The following is a 16047-nucleotide window of genomic DNA, read 5'->3' as shown; positions in this document are numbered from 1 at the left end:
GTGCTGTGTAGATGCTCCCCCGCGGATCAGTGAGTAAAGAGAGGCACCGAGGGATATGCTGTAACTTCCTATCCCTGCCTCTCTCCACACACACTGACCCCTACTGGCCGGCACTGATATTGCAGAGTAATCTCCGTTTATACTGAGAAAAATATCTGCATTTGTATTGCGGTATTACTGCAATACCGGCATGGCCAGGCAGCCTCAAATACTATTTGTGCCAGTAAAATACCAGTCAGGAGGAAAACCTAAGAGTAGGGTGTTAAAAAAAAAAAAAGAAAGAAATTTTTTTTTTTTTTTTTTTTTTTAAATGGGCCTATTTTATGGGCCTGGGCCTGGGCCTGGAGCTGCAGCTCCATCAGCCCCTCTGTTAACCCGGCCCTGCCTCAGAGTTTTCTTTACATGAAAAGTAAGCTAATAAAATTTACACAAACGCCTGTGTAAATAAAGGGGCCTTAGTTAAACCTGTACTCCCTATACTCATTCCTTTTTCTTACAGCCCACCATACACAGAAAGCGCAGGGGTGGGGGCCAGGGGGGGAGGACAGTAGGTCCCCCCCACCCCTATTATTTTATTAGGGCCCCCACCCACAGCGCAGGGGTGGGGGCCAGGGGGGGAGGACAGTAGGTCCCCCCCTTATTATTTTACTAGGGCCCCCACCCACCGCGCAGGGGTGGGGGCCAGGGGGGGATACAGTAGGTCCCCCCCCTTATTATTTTACTAGGGCCCCCACCCACCGCGCAGGGGTGGGGGCCAGGGGGGGACGACAGTAGGTCCCCCCCCCTTATTATTTTATTAGGGCCCCCACCCACAGCGCAGGGGTGGGGGCCAGGGGGGGAGGACAGTAGGTCCCCCCCTTATTATTTTATTAGGGCCCCCACCCACAGCGCAGGGGTGGGGGCCAGGGGGGGAGGACAGTAGGTCCCCCCCCCTTATTATTTTATTAGGGCCCCCACCCACAGCGCAGGGGTGGGGGCCAGGGGGGGAGGACAGTAGGTCCCCCCCCTTATTATTTTATTAGGGCCCCCACCCACAGCACAGGGGTGGGGGCCAGGGGGGGAGGACAGTAGGTCCCCCCCCTTATTATTTTATTAGGGCCCCCACCCACAGCGCAGGGGTGGGGGCCAGGGGGGGAGGACAGTAGTTCCCCCCTTATTATTTTATTAGGGCCCCCACCCACTGCGCAGGGGTGGGGGCCAGGGGGGAGGACAGTAGGTCCCCCCCATCTTTAACCCCCGCGCAGGGGGGGGGGGGTTATTAGGTGTTTTTTTGTTTTTTTTTACAGTGAGCAGCCACAGGCTGCTCACTGCTTACTAGACATGCCCCTACTCGCGGTATAGCGAGTAGGGGCATATTATTTACTAATACTAAATAATCTTTACTTAGTATTAGTACATTTGGCTTCAAGACCAATTCAGGTCTTTCAGCCTTTTAGTAGATAGCTCCCTGATACCGTGGGAATTAGGGAGTTATCTACTAAGCGGCTGCAAGATGCAGCCACAGCAATGAATAGGATCGGAGTTTCATTCATTAGAATGAAATTCCGATCCGAACAAAGTACCGAATTGCATCCTAACACCAATGGAGAAACTGTTCTCATTCTGTTAGGATGCAATTCGGCAGTTTTGCCGGCGTTCTGTCTAAGTGACAGGACTTTCGGCAATACTGACAGGAAGCATTGTGGGAACTGGGAGGAAAGCTAGGGATCATGGGAAAATTGCTCTGACCAGCGGAAATGAAGCACACTTTGCTCCTCCGCTGGTCAGAGCTGGTCAAGCGGAGGAATCCTCCATAAGACAGAGTCCCTACTTTGTCTTATGATTTTAAAGAAAACTAAAGAAGAATGGAAGAAAAGAATAACAGATCCTGAGAGAGGCGGAGAAGAGGAAGAGATTGAGGAAAGGTAAGTTCGGCATGACAGTGCCGCTTTAAAACATTAGAGCTGGAAGCACAATTAGTGCTAAGGTTCTTTAACAATGTCATTCTATTTGGACTAGTGAAATGCTATATCTAATTAGCAAAGTTCAGAATGAATACATGGAAGTTGATGTTAATATCTGCTAAGAGCTGGAGTTTTAAGGATTTGTAGTGCAGTTACCAGCTTTATATTTATGAAAGCTGTTAGCTTAAAGTGTCATTGTCACTGTCTGTGAACTTTGCCGAATTTGCAAAAAACTCAACGGTAACATCGCCACTGGGGGTCATGTGGCTGGGGGGGAGGGGGAAGAGCAGTTAAAGATGAAATTATTTTCCAGAACCTGGCCCCAGCGGATGCTGCTGCCATCTTTCTCACTCTAACCAACGTAATTCCTGTATTTTCACACATGCGCAATAGTACCGCATTGAGGTCTATGGAGGATCATATGAGACAGTGGGATCTATCATAGATACAGCCAATTCCCTGCAGCCGTCCATCCTGAGTCTAAGAAAGTCAGGCGGAGAAGAAATAAAGCGAGTAGTCCCTACTTTGTCTCCGTATATCTCTTGACTGGGTTGGAATTTCAGTGAAATTCCAACAGTCAAAATGAGTATTTAATAAAGATTCTATCATCATAAAATAATTTTCTTTTGCCAGGGGGAGGTATGTGACAGTGACACTTTTACTACCACTCCGAGAAAGTTTTGCTGTATTTCCTGGTGGCAGGATATTTTATAACAGGGGAGGTGGGCCGAAGGAGGTAGGTTTAAGATAAATAATGTGGTAAAACCTTTATTTTCAAAAATAACACTTAATTGGGCAAGCAAAAACAAATATCTAATTATTTAGTCCAAAAGCTATAAATTGTATAAAATTTTCCTTTAATAACCAAATGCTTTCTTTTGATGTCATCACACTGGTCACTGAAGACCTTACATCAGCATGTACTTTCCTGCTAATCAAGCCTTACCAGTTCTATACAGCCCTGTGCTCATCATCAAATAGGTGGGATATTAGGTTTTTAAATTTGATCTCAGAAAACCATATCATATTGAGAGTAGAGACTGTCATTTGTCTTTAGTGGGTTAAGAAAGTTTGGATACTTTCTCTACACCTCCCTTAATAATCTAACCCACCCATTTCCATAATTGAAAAAAAATATATATTTTGAAAAAATAAAAAATTGAATGCAGTCAAGATCTTGTTTAATTAAATATGTTTCACACCATATTAAAAAATCTGGAACAATGAGTCACAAAATGATAGACTTTATAGTAGCAGTGTATTCCATTTAAACTTTTATTGCATTACTAATCCTGTTTGTCCATAAATATATAAAAAAAAAACAAAAAAAAAAAACAGTTATCACATATGGAAAAAATTCAAACACGTATTATATAGTCTTCAAGCCTATTGGAAGAGTAAATAACAATTTTAGAAATATATTATCAGGGGTTTATTCACTAAACTATTCAAAAGCCAAACATTTCTCCACAGCTTGGCTAAACTAAATATGGTACATAGGTGAGTATAGAGAAGGGAAAGGGGGATGGATACACCCCAGAAAGTCTTCTGGGGAATAAAAGCGTGAGAGGGACAGCCAATCATGATGTTGTGGCTATTAAGATAATATATTTTACCGTTTAAGCAATTGCAAAAACATAGCATATTGTTTAAAGGGACACTGTAGTCACCAGAGCAACTTCAGCTTATTGTATGCGGTCTGGTGAGTATAATCAGTCCCTTCAGGCTTTTTGCAGTAAACACAGAGAAAAGGGAAGTGCTTACAAAACAGGCTAGGGATACCTCCACTGGCCACTCCTCAGATGGCAGCTAGAGGTGCTTCCCGAGGCACTACTGCACAGTGTGTGCAGTGTGTGATTGGCTCAGAACATCACTTCTGATGATGTCAGTCAAGCATGCAGATCAGGGGCAGAGCCAGAAGCAGCAGACTGGAATAAAAGTAAGATTTTACTATATTTAGAGGGACAAGGGTGGGCCAAGGGGGATAGATAGTGATTTTAACACTATAGGGACAGGAATACATGTTTGTGTTCCTGACCCTATAGTGCTCCTTTAAGTTGGTTGGTTATCATCTCTACAAAGACATATAATATACTATAACGATATTGCTGGGACATCCTGCTTTAGGTCCTTTCTGTCCCGCATCTCGGGAAATGTCCCCGAGTAGCAAAGTATGGGCGCATCATTAGACATGCTCAAACAGTGAAGAGGGCACTAGAACCATGGAGGGAATGCTTCAACAGCGCTCCAGGCATGGCCCTGAAGGCTTAGAGCCGGACAGGCAAACTGTCAGTGGGCAAGCCTGCCACTTGTTTTGGACTACGCTTTTTAAAGGCCGACCCATACATTTTGGCCATTCATAACTGGCCACGCCCTCTCAGGCCCAACACTCACCCTGTCCTGAATTACCCAGGCAATATGTTTAAAAACATGCGGACCCAACATGCGGACCCAACATGCGGACCCAAGCTTCCATGGCTTTTAGACTATAACTGATATGCAGTAGTGTATCTGTGTATTATACAGCCTACCAAACTTTATTTGAAATGATTGGGATCTTCTCCAAGATAAAAATACCCTACGACTTATAATGTATTTGGAAAGTCTCGGGGGAGTCTTTGTTGCAACAAAGGCCAAATTTGATGGATCTTCTCCAATTTGGACTTATTTTTCTTCTGAAGATGCCAGCAGTGCATCGTAAAAAGAACAATACATTTTTCATTCTCTCATTAAACAGACACATTCAAGCGTAAAAGATTCAAAGTTGAAGGGTTCATATTTTAAACAATATGTTGCATGTGCTTCTGGCTACAAGTTAACTGTGATGCAGTGCAGTCACTTTGCATGTTCTGTTTTTTTTTTTAAATTCACCTTATTTTTTCTTACAGGGAGCGTAATCTTTGGCATAGCTTAAAGCAACGCTATAGCATAGGAATACAAATATGTGTTCCTAACGCTGTAGTGACCTGTTGACCGTTTAGGTCCCCGGACCCCACATACATGGAGTAAAAAGGTATTTTGCTTATCTTTTCTCCCTCCTACCACACTTCTCCGTACTGAAGCTCTGCCTCCATGGCTGAGAATATCAAAATGGGCTGCTACGTTGAGGACAGGGATCGGGACAGGAGCAGCAGGTTAACACATCCATGGGGTACAAATCTCAGTTATTGCTCCCTCACGGTGTGGTTCTTATTAATGAGTCAAAGCACTGCCTCCAGTAATCCCGACAGCTATGCTCTGACTCACTGAGCGCTGGACCGCGAGGGACAAATTACTGAGGTCTGTACCCAATGGATGTGCAGGCAACAAGCTTGACCACTGGTCCACCAGGAAAAGTTAACACCCTCTGCCCCCATGGACCACAAGGAAAAGTTAACACATTCTCCCCCCATGGACCACCAGGAAAAGTTAACACATTCTACCCCCATGGACCACCAGGCAGAGAATTAACCAACACAGTCCGTTAGGGATATTTAATTCCTGCTGGAGCACCAGGAATCATATCCCCCCTATCTGCAGTCCTGCAGAAGGGTAAGCAGGAGGGGGACAAAGCATAGATAACCATTATACACAAACACACACAACAAACAACCAACACCATCACACAAATCCCTACTACACACAGCACACAACACACATATTCCACACAGCCAGCACACAATGCAGACACATACTACACACAGCAAGCACACAACAAACGCACACACACTTACTACAAGTCAGCACACAACACACAATACACAGAGGCGTATCTACTGAAAATAGCGCCTATGGCAAGCATGGCAAGTCCCTCGCCCTCTGTCCAAACATCTGGGGAAATCAAATGCTTCCCTATGAGAAGCATTTTACTGGATTTTAGAGAGAGAAGCAGTGATGCAGTGTGACAACAAGTGGTGCGTAAAGCATTGTAGAGAACTGCAACTGACTCTGGATTCCAGATAAGATCATGCTTATTTTACCGTAGTTTTTGGGGGGGTTTTAAACACCAGGGGGAGAGGGATTAAGTAACTAGTGGCCAATATGGCATAATACATTTAAAAAAAAAAAATAGTGAAAAGGGGGGAAAGGGCTGGAGTAACCCTTTAAAGACAAACTACAAGCACCATAACCTTTAAAACTAGTAGTAGTAATGGTCATAATGGTATAAAGAGTGTACTTTCCACATTTTCTTTTAAACCATTTTTGGACAGGTTGCAAAAACTTAGTATCTCCCCAGCACCTGATTCCCTACACCTTAGCATCCACTTAGATAAATGTGCAAAATTAACTTTTGCTTTATCCTTTAAAGCCATCCAACCTTAGATTAAAATTACAGGCTGCGAGTGTTTGGAGAAAGTTATCCAATGCTTATAGCCAATCACTGCCTTCCAAGGTTGGAAAGATAAATGAGCTAATGAGTCTCTCATATAATTCAAAAATAGTGTCTTATACAAAGCCCCCATTATCCCTTGGATGAGAGTGCAAAATATGATCTTCCTCGAATAATAGGTTTGAAATTGATTAAAATAAAACAACATATTCCTATGTCAACAATAGTCACATATTGAACCAGAATAAACCAAAATACTGACAAAAACAGGGATGACAATAAATATCAACAAATAGTCTAATATTGCCACATATTTTGATGGTCTATCATGAGAAAAAAAAATGTTTAGAGCTAGAATGAACTACATAGCTTCCAAGTGTCCCTAATTAAGGACAGTCCTTATTTTGGGCACAGATTCTTCTCTCCCCCTGTTTTATCCTAATGCCTCTTTTTTTTAGAGCTCCATATTGTTGGTGTGTCTGTATAACAGAGCTCCACAGGAATAATTATCCCAGTAATGTGTTTATGAATTAGTCTGTGTTAATAAGATCATTGTTCTCACTCAGAATTACATTTTAGTTGCATCATGTATTAGTAATGCCACCTACATTTTTTTAGCACTACCCCTGCAACACCCTCACTGAAACCCCTTAAATTAAAGTGTCTCTCTTTGTCCATTTATGCTTTTGCCCTAATTATTTTTTGGAATGTCTATTATTTATTAGTGAGTTTTACAGAATAATACTATTGCTAATGCATGTGTAAAATGAAATAATAGTTAATTTTTTTTTGTTCATCCACAGTTTTGTGATATTAACTAATAGAATCCAGTAAGCATAGCTGTGATAACGGGCTGCTACGGAGCTTGGTGTTACTGTGAGAAAGAGCTTTATAAACCTAATTGCCATGGAAACCATACAGAGTAAGGCGTGTCAAGCAGCAGTGCTTGATTTCTCCATTGGTAGTAAATGAATGGATAGCTAGCTAGTAAATACCATATCTGAAAATGTAAATGTATTAATGTGTGGATTTGTACAATACATTGTAGTATGCACTGCTGTACTCCAGACACGCACAACTTTGTATTTTTTACAAAAGCTAAGTAATATCACATGGCACCGCATTTTCTAGATCTACTGTGTAAACTGTAAGCAATATCAAAATAGTGTATTTAGAAAAAAATATAAAATACCAAAATTTAAAATTTAGTGAATAAAAATGTAGGAGTAAATTTAAATACATCCAGTGTTGGGAGAGTTGGATAATGTGACTAAGGGTGTAAAAAAAAAAAAAAAAAAATCCTAACCACTGAAGGATTACAACGGAGATAAAAAAAAAATACACATTATTTAGAATAAAAAAAATCAGAACATTAGGTTAACACAAGTAGCACATATATAAATACAGTTATTAAAATGTATTATGTCATTCAAAATCAGTAACACCCAAGGACAAGATAAAAGGTAGACCTCCTGATGTTGAAGATCTACAAATTCATCGAATCTTTGCCAGTCTTAATATCCGGGGTTTTTTAGGTCTGTATATAGGCTATGGTATAATATTGACTATTTAACAAATGTTTTCAAATTTTAATATTTTAAATTCAAGGTCAAAATTGCCATGCTATCAAAAAGACACTTAAATTAAGCAGCTTTTTCCGTGTTAACTAATATGTGCAATTACCATAGCAATTGCCCCTAATTGCATTTTAGAGAATACAATGGGGTAGTATCCATTTTGAAAATAATATTGGTATTGTATTTATTTTTTATCACTTACTCTAAAAAAGTTTTTTCCAGAAATGCTGAAATCATTTATTTATTTTACCCATACATAGGTTTTTTTTTTGTCATTCTTTGTTTTATTGAAGCATTGAGTGAACATTACAGAAAGGAAGAAAATGAGTCATATATATCTGATAATAGACGCAAGATTACAGTGTTAACAACATTATATATCCTCCCATGAGGGACTGCTTCGTTTTATGGGTTAGAGTAAGTCGCTTCATCCGATTAGCTATGTAAATCCAATTATTATATAAGGTCATACAGGCTGAACAATACATGCTATGATTGGCATAAAAAGACTAAATAAGATCATTTTAAACAACTCAAACTAATTTTAAACAATTTAAACAGGTCTAGCAGTGTAATGCGCAGTACTAGTACGGTAGTGCTTGTAGGGCAGATATGAACCCTCAGCGGTGTATATCGTATGGCTAGTATTATACTGTCACGTAACATATTATCTTCCGTCTAAGGCACCGCACATCATGTTAATCTGTAAGTTGTGCTATCTTTCTACGGCATTAGTTATATTGAGTATATGTGTGGGTATGTGGTGTTCGCTTTGTCAGACATGGAGGTGTTTCAACAGTTGTGCTCCTAATATCCCCAGCAAGCTGGGTAACCATGTGGTGTTTTATAAGTCACTTAGCCCACGCCAGTAGCTGGTACGATATTGTCCCCCAAGATGGTGTTGCATTGCACGGGGTCCAGAGGGTGAGGCAGATGTCCATGTGCATCTCGTCTCTCAGCTTCCCGGTCTGGAAACTTGGTTCCCGCCTCAGCATGCGGCAGGGTAGGCCCCTTTTCAGCCGTTCTAAAGCCTTGCTCCGACGAGAGTGTGTCCTCCTTGTGGCTGAAGTTTCAGGTCGGGCTTGGAGACATCTGTGATACCGTGCAGGTGCTTGGCGTTTCTGATTCTTCTGTCCGTTATGGCGTTGAGTGGGAGTGTCGCCGGGGGGTTGCGGCTCGGTATCAGGCCCTGATTCCCCGTGGAGCGTGTCTTCTCACTGGACTCTGGATGCCGGTAAGGCTGTAGGGGTGAGTCGTCAGATGGCTGTAGTGGGCTGTGGTGGGTGAGTGTTCGTGGGTGATCCCCCTTTCTAAGGGTGTCCCCCTTTCTATCGGCTGCGCGTGGCCCCTCTCACCTGCTCTCCTGGGGGTTTGCTGTCATGCCTTTGCATTCTGAGCTCGGAGCTGCAGCTTCTCCCAGAATTTGGCGAACAGCTCGTCAATGCGCCTCGTGAGGTTGGTGCCGCTGTCTGTGCTGCTGTCTGTGCTTTTGGGGATAGAACCGCTGTTGTGGTGAGTACTCAGCCGCCATCTTGTACATGCCTCGTGTGTCGCCGGCCCTGGAGCACGTCTGCTTCGTGGCAATCAATATAAATGTGTCGCTCCTGGCACACAGCAAGGACCGGGATATCCCCCTCCGGTCCTGGGGGGGGGGGGGGGGGGGGGTAGGAGATTCGAGGGTCGAGGTGGTTTTGTGGAAGGCAGGGGGAGAGAAGAGCGTCCATCTCTCCGTCCTGTAGGCCTCGGTTTCCGTAGATGGGGTTCTCGGGCAGGCAGTCTAGTGATTTGGGTATCCGAAGATGTGCCCGGGTGTCCCCCACATGACTATGCCCCTCTCAGGTGGATTTGCGCCAAGTGGTGGGGTATTTACCCTCGAAATCTAGTGTTTTGTGCAGGAGCTTAGACCTGGCACGTCCGCTCAGCCTGGGTGCTAGGCTCCGCCCCCCTACCCATACATAGTTATATTGCTTTCAGCATGTCTATTGATGTAGCAGAGACTCTGTGTAGATTATTCTTGTTGGACGATTCCTGGCTGTAGAAATCTCAGTTCATCTGCTCCTTTTATCACCTTTTGTAGCTAAAGATGACAACAACCACAAAGATAATGATTATTAATACCGCTGAGATACTATGCTGACTGTATAACCTGCCAAATTGTCCTACATTGCACGTACGCATGTCTTGTTATTTTGTCTGTATCTTAATTTATTTATTTCATTTATAGTCTGGCTGTAATTACGTATAGCTAGATTTTTATCTTTATACAAAACGATTGTGACAAGTCATGGTTTGCCACAATCTTTCTTAACATTGTACACTAAAAATTGTCAATAAAAAATTGATTTACTGAAACAAAAATCTCACTTCATGTATTGCAACCCATTATGAATTCAAGCACTTTACAGACAGATGGTATTTATGTATTGATTCATGTACTGATTAATTTATATACCAATAAAGTAACAGATATGTCAACAAGTGGCAAACTGAATAAAAATAAAAAAAAACTACGTCTGTATCAACAACAAGGTAAGATAGTTTTCTGGAGTTGATTCTTGAAATGTTCCGGCTCTATTTTCTTTTTTTGCATTTCTGTTTTTTTTCCTTACAACGGGTGGTAACACCACATCCTAGTAATTATACAAACCTGGTGGCTCAACATCTGGGGAGAGTGGAAGCTGAACATGTACATGGTGCTCCACCTTGTTATATCACAAGTTTTGTAGCTCTCCTGCACTATATTCTGTAGTGCAGGGTTTAACTCAGGAGAGCTAATGGAAGCTTATGCTTAGGAGCTTCCTGCACTCCGGTGTTAGTAGAGGAGATAGGAGGTAGTGCCGGTGAAACGTAGGTAAGAAGTCAAACCGTTCCAAAACTTATTGATAGCTTACAAGGGGAGTAGGGCACCGTAGCAACCAACTATTAAAATCATATTTCAAAACCTACTGTATCAGTTTGTATATGAATCTATCAAGCACCATGGGATTTCTTGGGATATATGAATAAATTATGATAATCAGATACCTAGCTAGATCTAACCCACTTATGAATCACTAATGGAATGCTATTATATACAAATCTTTCCTTTTTACAGACCCATATGAGAAATGCATTTCTTTCACGAATGCCTTAGAAAGTGCTAACGACATAACTACTAATCTCTGGAGATACAGTATTGATTACAGTAAAAAGTATGTTGGACAGGAAGGAGCAATGAAAGGATTAAAGAACAAGGGGAAATGTAAAATATCAACAAACGTCTTCATTTTCTTAATAGCTGGCTGTTGTATTGTCCAGAAAATAATAAAAAATATATTTTTCTTGAGTGTGATAGGAAGTGTGATGCGAATTGTTGAAAAAGTCTTGTAGTATAATCTAACTATGCCTTAAAGGACCACTATAGTGCCAGGAAAACATACTCGCTTTCCTGGCACTATAGTGCCCTGAGGGTGCCCCCACCCTCAGGGTCCCTCTCCCGCCGGGCTCTAGGGGGGTGGAAGGGGTTAAATTTACCTCTTTCTCCAGCGCCGGGGAACTCTCCTCCTCCTCCATATCGCCATCATCGGTTGAATGCGCATGCGAGGCAGGAGCAGCGCGCGCATTCAGACAGTCCATAGGAAAGCATTCATAATGCTTTCCTATGGACGCTGGCATCTTCTCACTGTGAAAATCACAGTGAGAAGCGCGGAAGCGCCTCTAGGGCAGTCAATGAGACAGCCACTAGAGGCTGGATTAGCCCTATTATAAAGATAGCAGTTTCTCTGAAACAGCTATGTTTATAGAAGAAAGGGTTAATCCTAGCTGGACCTGGCACCCAGACCACTTCATTAAGCTGAAGTGGTCTGGGTGCCTATAGTGGTCGTTTAACTGGTTTGATTTAAATAGTAATTTTCCCTGTACAGCAATGTATGTGTGTAAAAATGAAAAGCATAACGATCTCGGGACGGGACCCTGTATCAGCCGATTCCTCTGCTGGGGAGAGTGGTGATGAGTCATAGGTGGTGGAAGGCCTCTCCCCAGCCCTAGGCCTTGTGTGAGGTCGACATCCGTTGTCCACAGACTCGGGAACTCAGCAAGGCCCTCCCTGTATGGGCACTGCGGAAGGTCCTGGTGGTCATCCGCCACCAGCGGTGGGTGGCCTTCCGGCGTTGTGGTTGATGTCTCTGAAGGGATCTCCGGCCTAGGTAGGCATTTGGCTCGAGTAGTGGGGGCTTGGTGTGTTGCTTTGCCTGGGACATGCCTGTTACCCCTCTGTAACCCTGGTCTTCTCCAGTTCACTGCAATGGGTAGGAGGTAGTCGGGTAGTGTGCTGCTCCAGCTTCTCCCAAAAGTGGCTGAATATGTCATCTAGTCACTCGTGTAGGGGCTGACAGAGTGCAGGCATTGAGGTGCAGTTGGCAGCCGCCATTTTGCTGTGCCCCATACAGTCTACGTGTGGGCTACAATAGGCTGCAGGGGCCAGTAGCTGCATGTGTGCCAGGTCAGTGGGGATCGGGATAACCCACCTGCCAGTCCATAAGGGAAGAACAGAGGCTCTTATTAGGATCAGCCGAGAATTGTGGCAGTGGGAATGGGAGAGCGTCCGTCTCTCCCGTGTCGCCCATGTGTCTAGGCCGCAAGAGTTTTCCGAGCAGAGCGGAAATAATAATCCACATGTGTGGTGTCTTCATGGAGGTCACTAAGTCCCCTGTCAATTGCCAGCCAGCTTTTGTCCGGTTCCGGCTTCTGTTTGGTAAAAGTTAACCAGATTTGCAGATTTTTTTCAGAGCTGTTGCAGGCTGCGTCCGCTCAGCTTTGCGGTCAGGCTCCGCTGCCCAAGTAATACTTTTTTAATACCATTACCTGAGTTCCTGCACTTATAAAAGAAGGTGGCGTGGTCCTCAAACATACAAGGCTACAATACTGAGCCAGTATTTAGGCTCCACGTTTGTGAGTATTACACTATTTCCAAAATTTCCTTTCACTCTGAGATACATCACTGGATAAAGGGATCCATTGATAGAACTAATACGAGAAAGGGAAAAGGTCGCCCAAACAGACCTAAAAGCTATACACGCCAGAGCACCTTAATATATATAATATGGTTTTACACTATTGTCTACTATTTTTCTGTTTAAGGTATACTTGCTGGTTTACCACACATTTTCATCAAAGCCAGTTAAGTAACTTGTTGAAGTATTGCACTAAACACAGATCTGTACACTTGTTGCACTTTAAGGACACATGACATGTGTGACATGTCATGATTCCCTTTTACTCCACAGTTTTTTTTATTGAAATTTCACTTTTTGTGTGTTTGTACATTCAGTGTGGTAGCAGCTACTAATTGATGAACATTTGATTAATTAATAACAGTTTTTAACACACAACACTTTTTTGTACCTTGCCCTATTAGTGTCTGCCCTCGGCCCACAAAAATTAAGGATTTGATCATGAACGCTATATCCAGATTTCTTATGTAAAATACGCTGACATAGTCTTGGAAAAACTGTATTTTTTTTATTTGTATTGCTTTGTACTCTCTATCCATTTTTCTTTCCTACAAAAATCTTATTTCCAAATTAAAGATTGTAGAAAAATTTAATAAAACCATTTGATGACCCTCACCAATAATGAAAAATAATAATTAGAGAAGAAATACATTAATGCTCCACCTTTATTGTCTGTCCATATGCGGGTGGTTAGGTAATTGTTAATTGTGATGGATAGGTATTACCCTTTGCCATGCTACTTCCCCAATATTGCAGGCTCTGGGATAAAAAAATTGAAGCCTGAATCCCCTCATGGATTATAACATACCTTCCAATTGTCACTATTTAGGAAGGAAAATCCCTATTTGAAACCCAAATCCCTATGCCCATCTTTTCTGTCCCAACCAGGGCCGCCATCAGGGGGTGACAACCATGACGGTTGTCACGGGCCCGGTGGCCCTGGGGGGCCTGGCCGCCTGGGCCCCACGTGGAGCATCTGCACCGGGGCCCATCAGGTGGCTCAAGCATTTAGGGCCACACGATGAGCCCTATATCTTCAGGGGCCGTCAGCGCTGAAATAGCGCGACTGGGCCCCTTTAAAAAAAAATGCGGCTGCACCGCAAATGCTGCTGGGAGGAAGTGACGGACAGTCACTTCCTCCCATCTTTCTGTGTGTGTGTGTCTGTGTCCTTTTGTGTTTGTGTGTGTGTATTCCTGTGGGTGGGATTTGGAGGCGGGGCTTGGAGGCGGGCACCCGAGGGCCCAGACCTTGAGCTGTGTTAGGTAACACAGAATTTCTGATGGCGGCCCTGGTCCCAACACCTAACTTTTCTATAAGCTCCGTATTGTGATAACAGAGTCTTAGTGTCTTAGTGATAACAGAGGTCCAACTCCTAGTAATGTGTATTTAAAATGTGTGTAGAAATCACTCTGTGTAATTAAGATACATTATTCTTTGCTTATCTACATCTAATCTACATTTTAGTTGCACAACTTGTTATTAGTATGTCACCTAAAAAATATTTCAGAACAGCCCCAGTTACCGTGCTTAAAATTAAAGTGCCCCTCTTTGACCATTTAAATGTTGGGACATATGGGAATAACATGAGGATGTGAAGTGCCTAAAGCACTTTAGAGTTTTGGAAAACATAGGAGTTTGGGGAAATGTACACAGGATTTTGATGATAACAGGCAATAGTTCAACAGAAAAAAGCTATTTTTTCATGTGGCAGAAAGAAAACAGTGTTGGTCTGGCCTCCAGAGCTATGTCTTCGGACTTGCAATATGTGTAGCAGCCAGGGAATTCTCTGTGCGTTGCCATCATTGTCATTTATAGTCCTGTATTACATCTCAAATCAAGGTACCATGAAGCTATAAAGCTGTCTACATCTCTTCCCACTGCTCTAACTGGGCTTATTTTGTAATGATTCCAAGTATAGATATCTGCTTTAAACAGCTTATTACAAGATTACGTTAACAATTTTTTTTTTATTTTTTTTTTACAATAAAATAAGCAAATCTAGCTAAATGTTTGTGAATGTATGAGTGCTTATATGTGGTTTTAAGCTAAAAAGCAAGTTATACTCCATAATATGGTTTTTGGCTTCTCATCCAATCAGGACTGCCAACTGGATCTTGTATGGGAATTTTATCCCTTGATTATAATAGACTTAAACGTTCTTAGTGTACATGGGTGCGTACAATTAATTATTCCTGGTATGTAAAAATAAATTGTTCAGCGTAAGGCACACATACACTGGATTGTGTTTATTGACCTCTTTACAAGCAGTGTTTGGTAGTTTTTAGACCCTCACAAATAAGTATAGATTATACATTAATAATGGTTTGATTCACAAAATTGCAAATGACAGAAAAGGGAAAATTAGGCTGAAGTAGTTGAAGCAGAGTTTTTTTTTTAAAGAATTAAAAGGAAGAAAAAATTCCCTTGTTATTTCTCTTTATTTCTATATATAGTCTATATTTCCCAGTTAAGTGAATACACCTCTATTACAATAATAACTACTAAGAATGCCATAAGCTGCACTGTATAGAGCACATGGCAATATTTTAGCTGCAGGCATCAATGTAGAACAGAACAAGGAACAATTTATTATAAAGTGAACTTTTAGCTGTGGTTCCTGGCAGCATGGCACTCTCTTTGTTAAACTGCAATTTTCCATATTGGAGATATTCAAATTCAGATGCATTTAGAATTGTTTGTGTGAGACAGCATACTTGAAATCAGGGGTAGGCAACCCTCGGTCTCCACATGTAGTGGACTACATCTCCCATAATGCTCTTACAGCCATTATTCTGGTAAAGCGTCATGGTCCACAACACCTGGAATGCTAAATACTGCCTATTACTGTGTGTGAGAGAGATGATAACTAACGGTAAAGTCTGTATTATGAGACAATAATGCTAATGACATTTCTAGAGACATCATAAACACCACAATAAACAATAACTTTAGCGCTAACCTTCATACTAACCTTGCCTTAAAGCAGCCTTCCCCAAACTACAGCCCTCCAGATGTTGCTGAACTACAACTCCCATGATTCTCAGCCTATTTATTTCATTCATAGAATCATGGGAGTTGTAGTTCAGCAGTATCTGGAGGGCCGGAGTTTGAGGAAGCCTGCCTTAAAGGAAGGTGCTTTGGTGCCCCACCATCTTGAAACTTCACCAGTCACCACTGCACTGGAATATTGCTCATGAGTCTTCAGAGGTAATGATACCACATATGT

At 42.3% G+C, this 16047-nt stretch overlaps 1 protein-coding gene across 1 annotated transcript in view; it reads right to left on the bottom strand.

Annotated features, from left to right (window-relative positions):
* The window catches only part of DPYSL3 (dihydropyrimidinase like 3), a 174595-nt gene that overhangs the window by 91845 nt on the left and 66703 nt on the right, over positions 1-16047 (bottom strand). The gene's annotated exons all lie outside the window — the stretch shown is intronic.

This window comes from Pelobates fuscus, chromosome 3 (genome assembly GCF_036172605.1).
Source record: "Pelobates fuscus isolate aPelFus1 chromosome 3, aPelFus1.pri, whole genome shotgun sequence".
Taxonomy (NCBI): Eukaryota; Metazoa; Chordata; class Amphibia; order Anura; family Pelobatidae; genus Pelobates; species Pelobates fuscus.
This window is presented reverse-complemented; position numbering and strand designations above follow the sequence as displayed.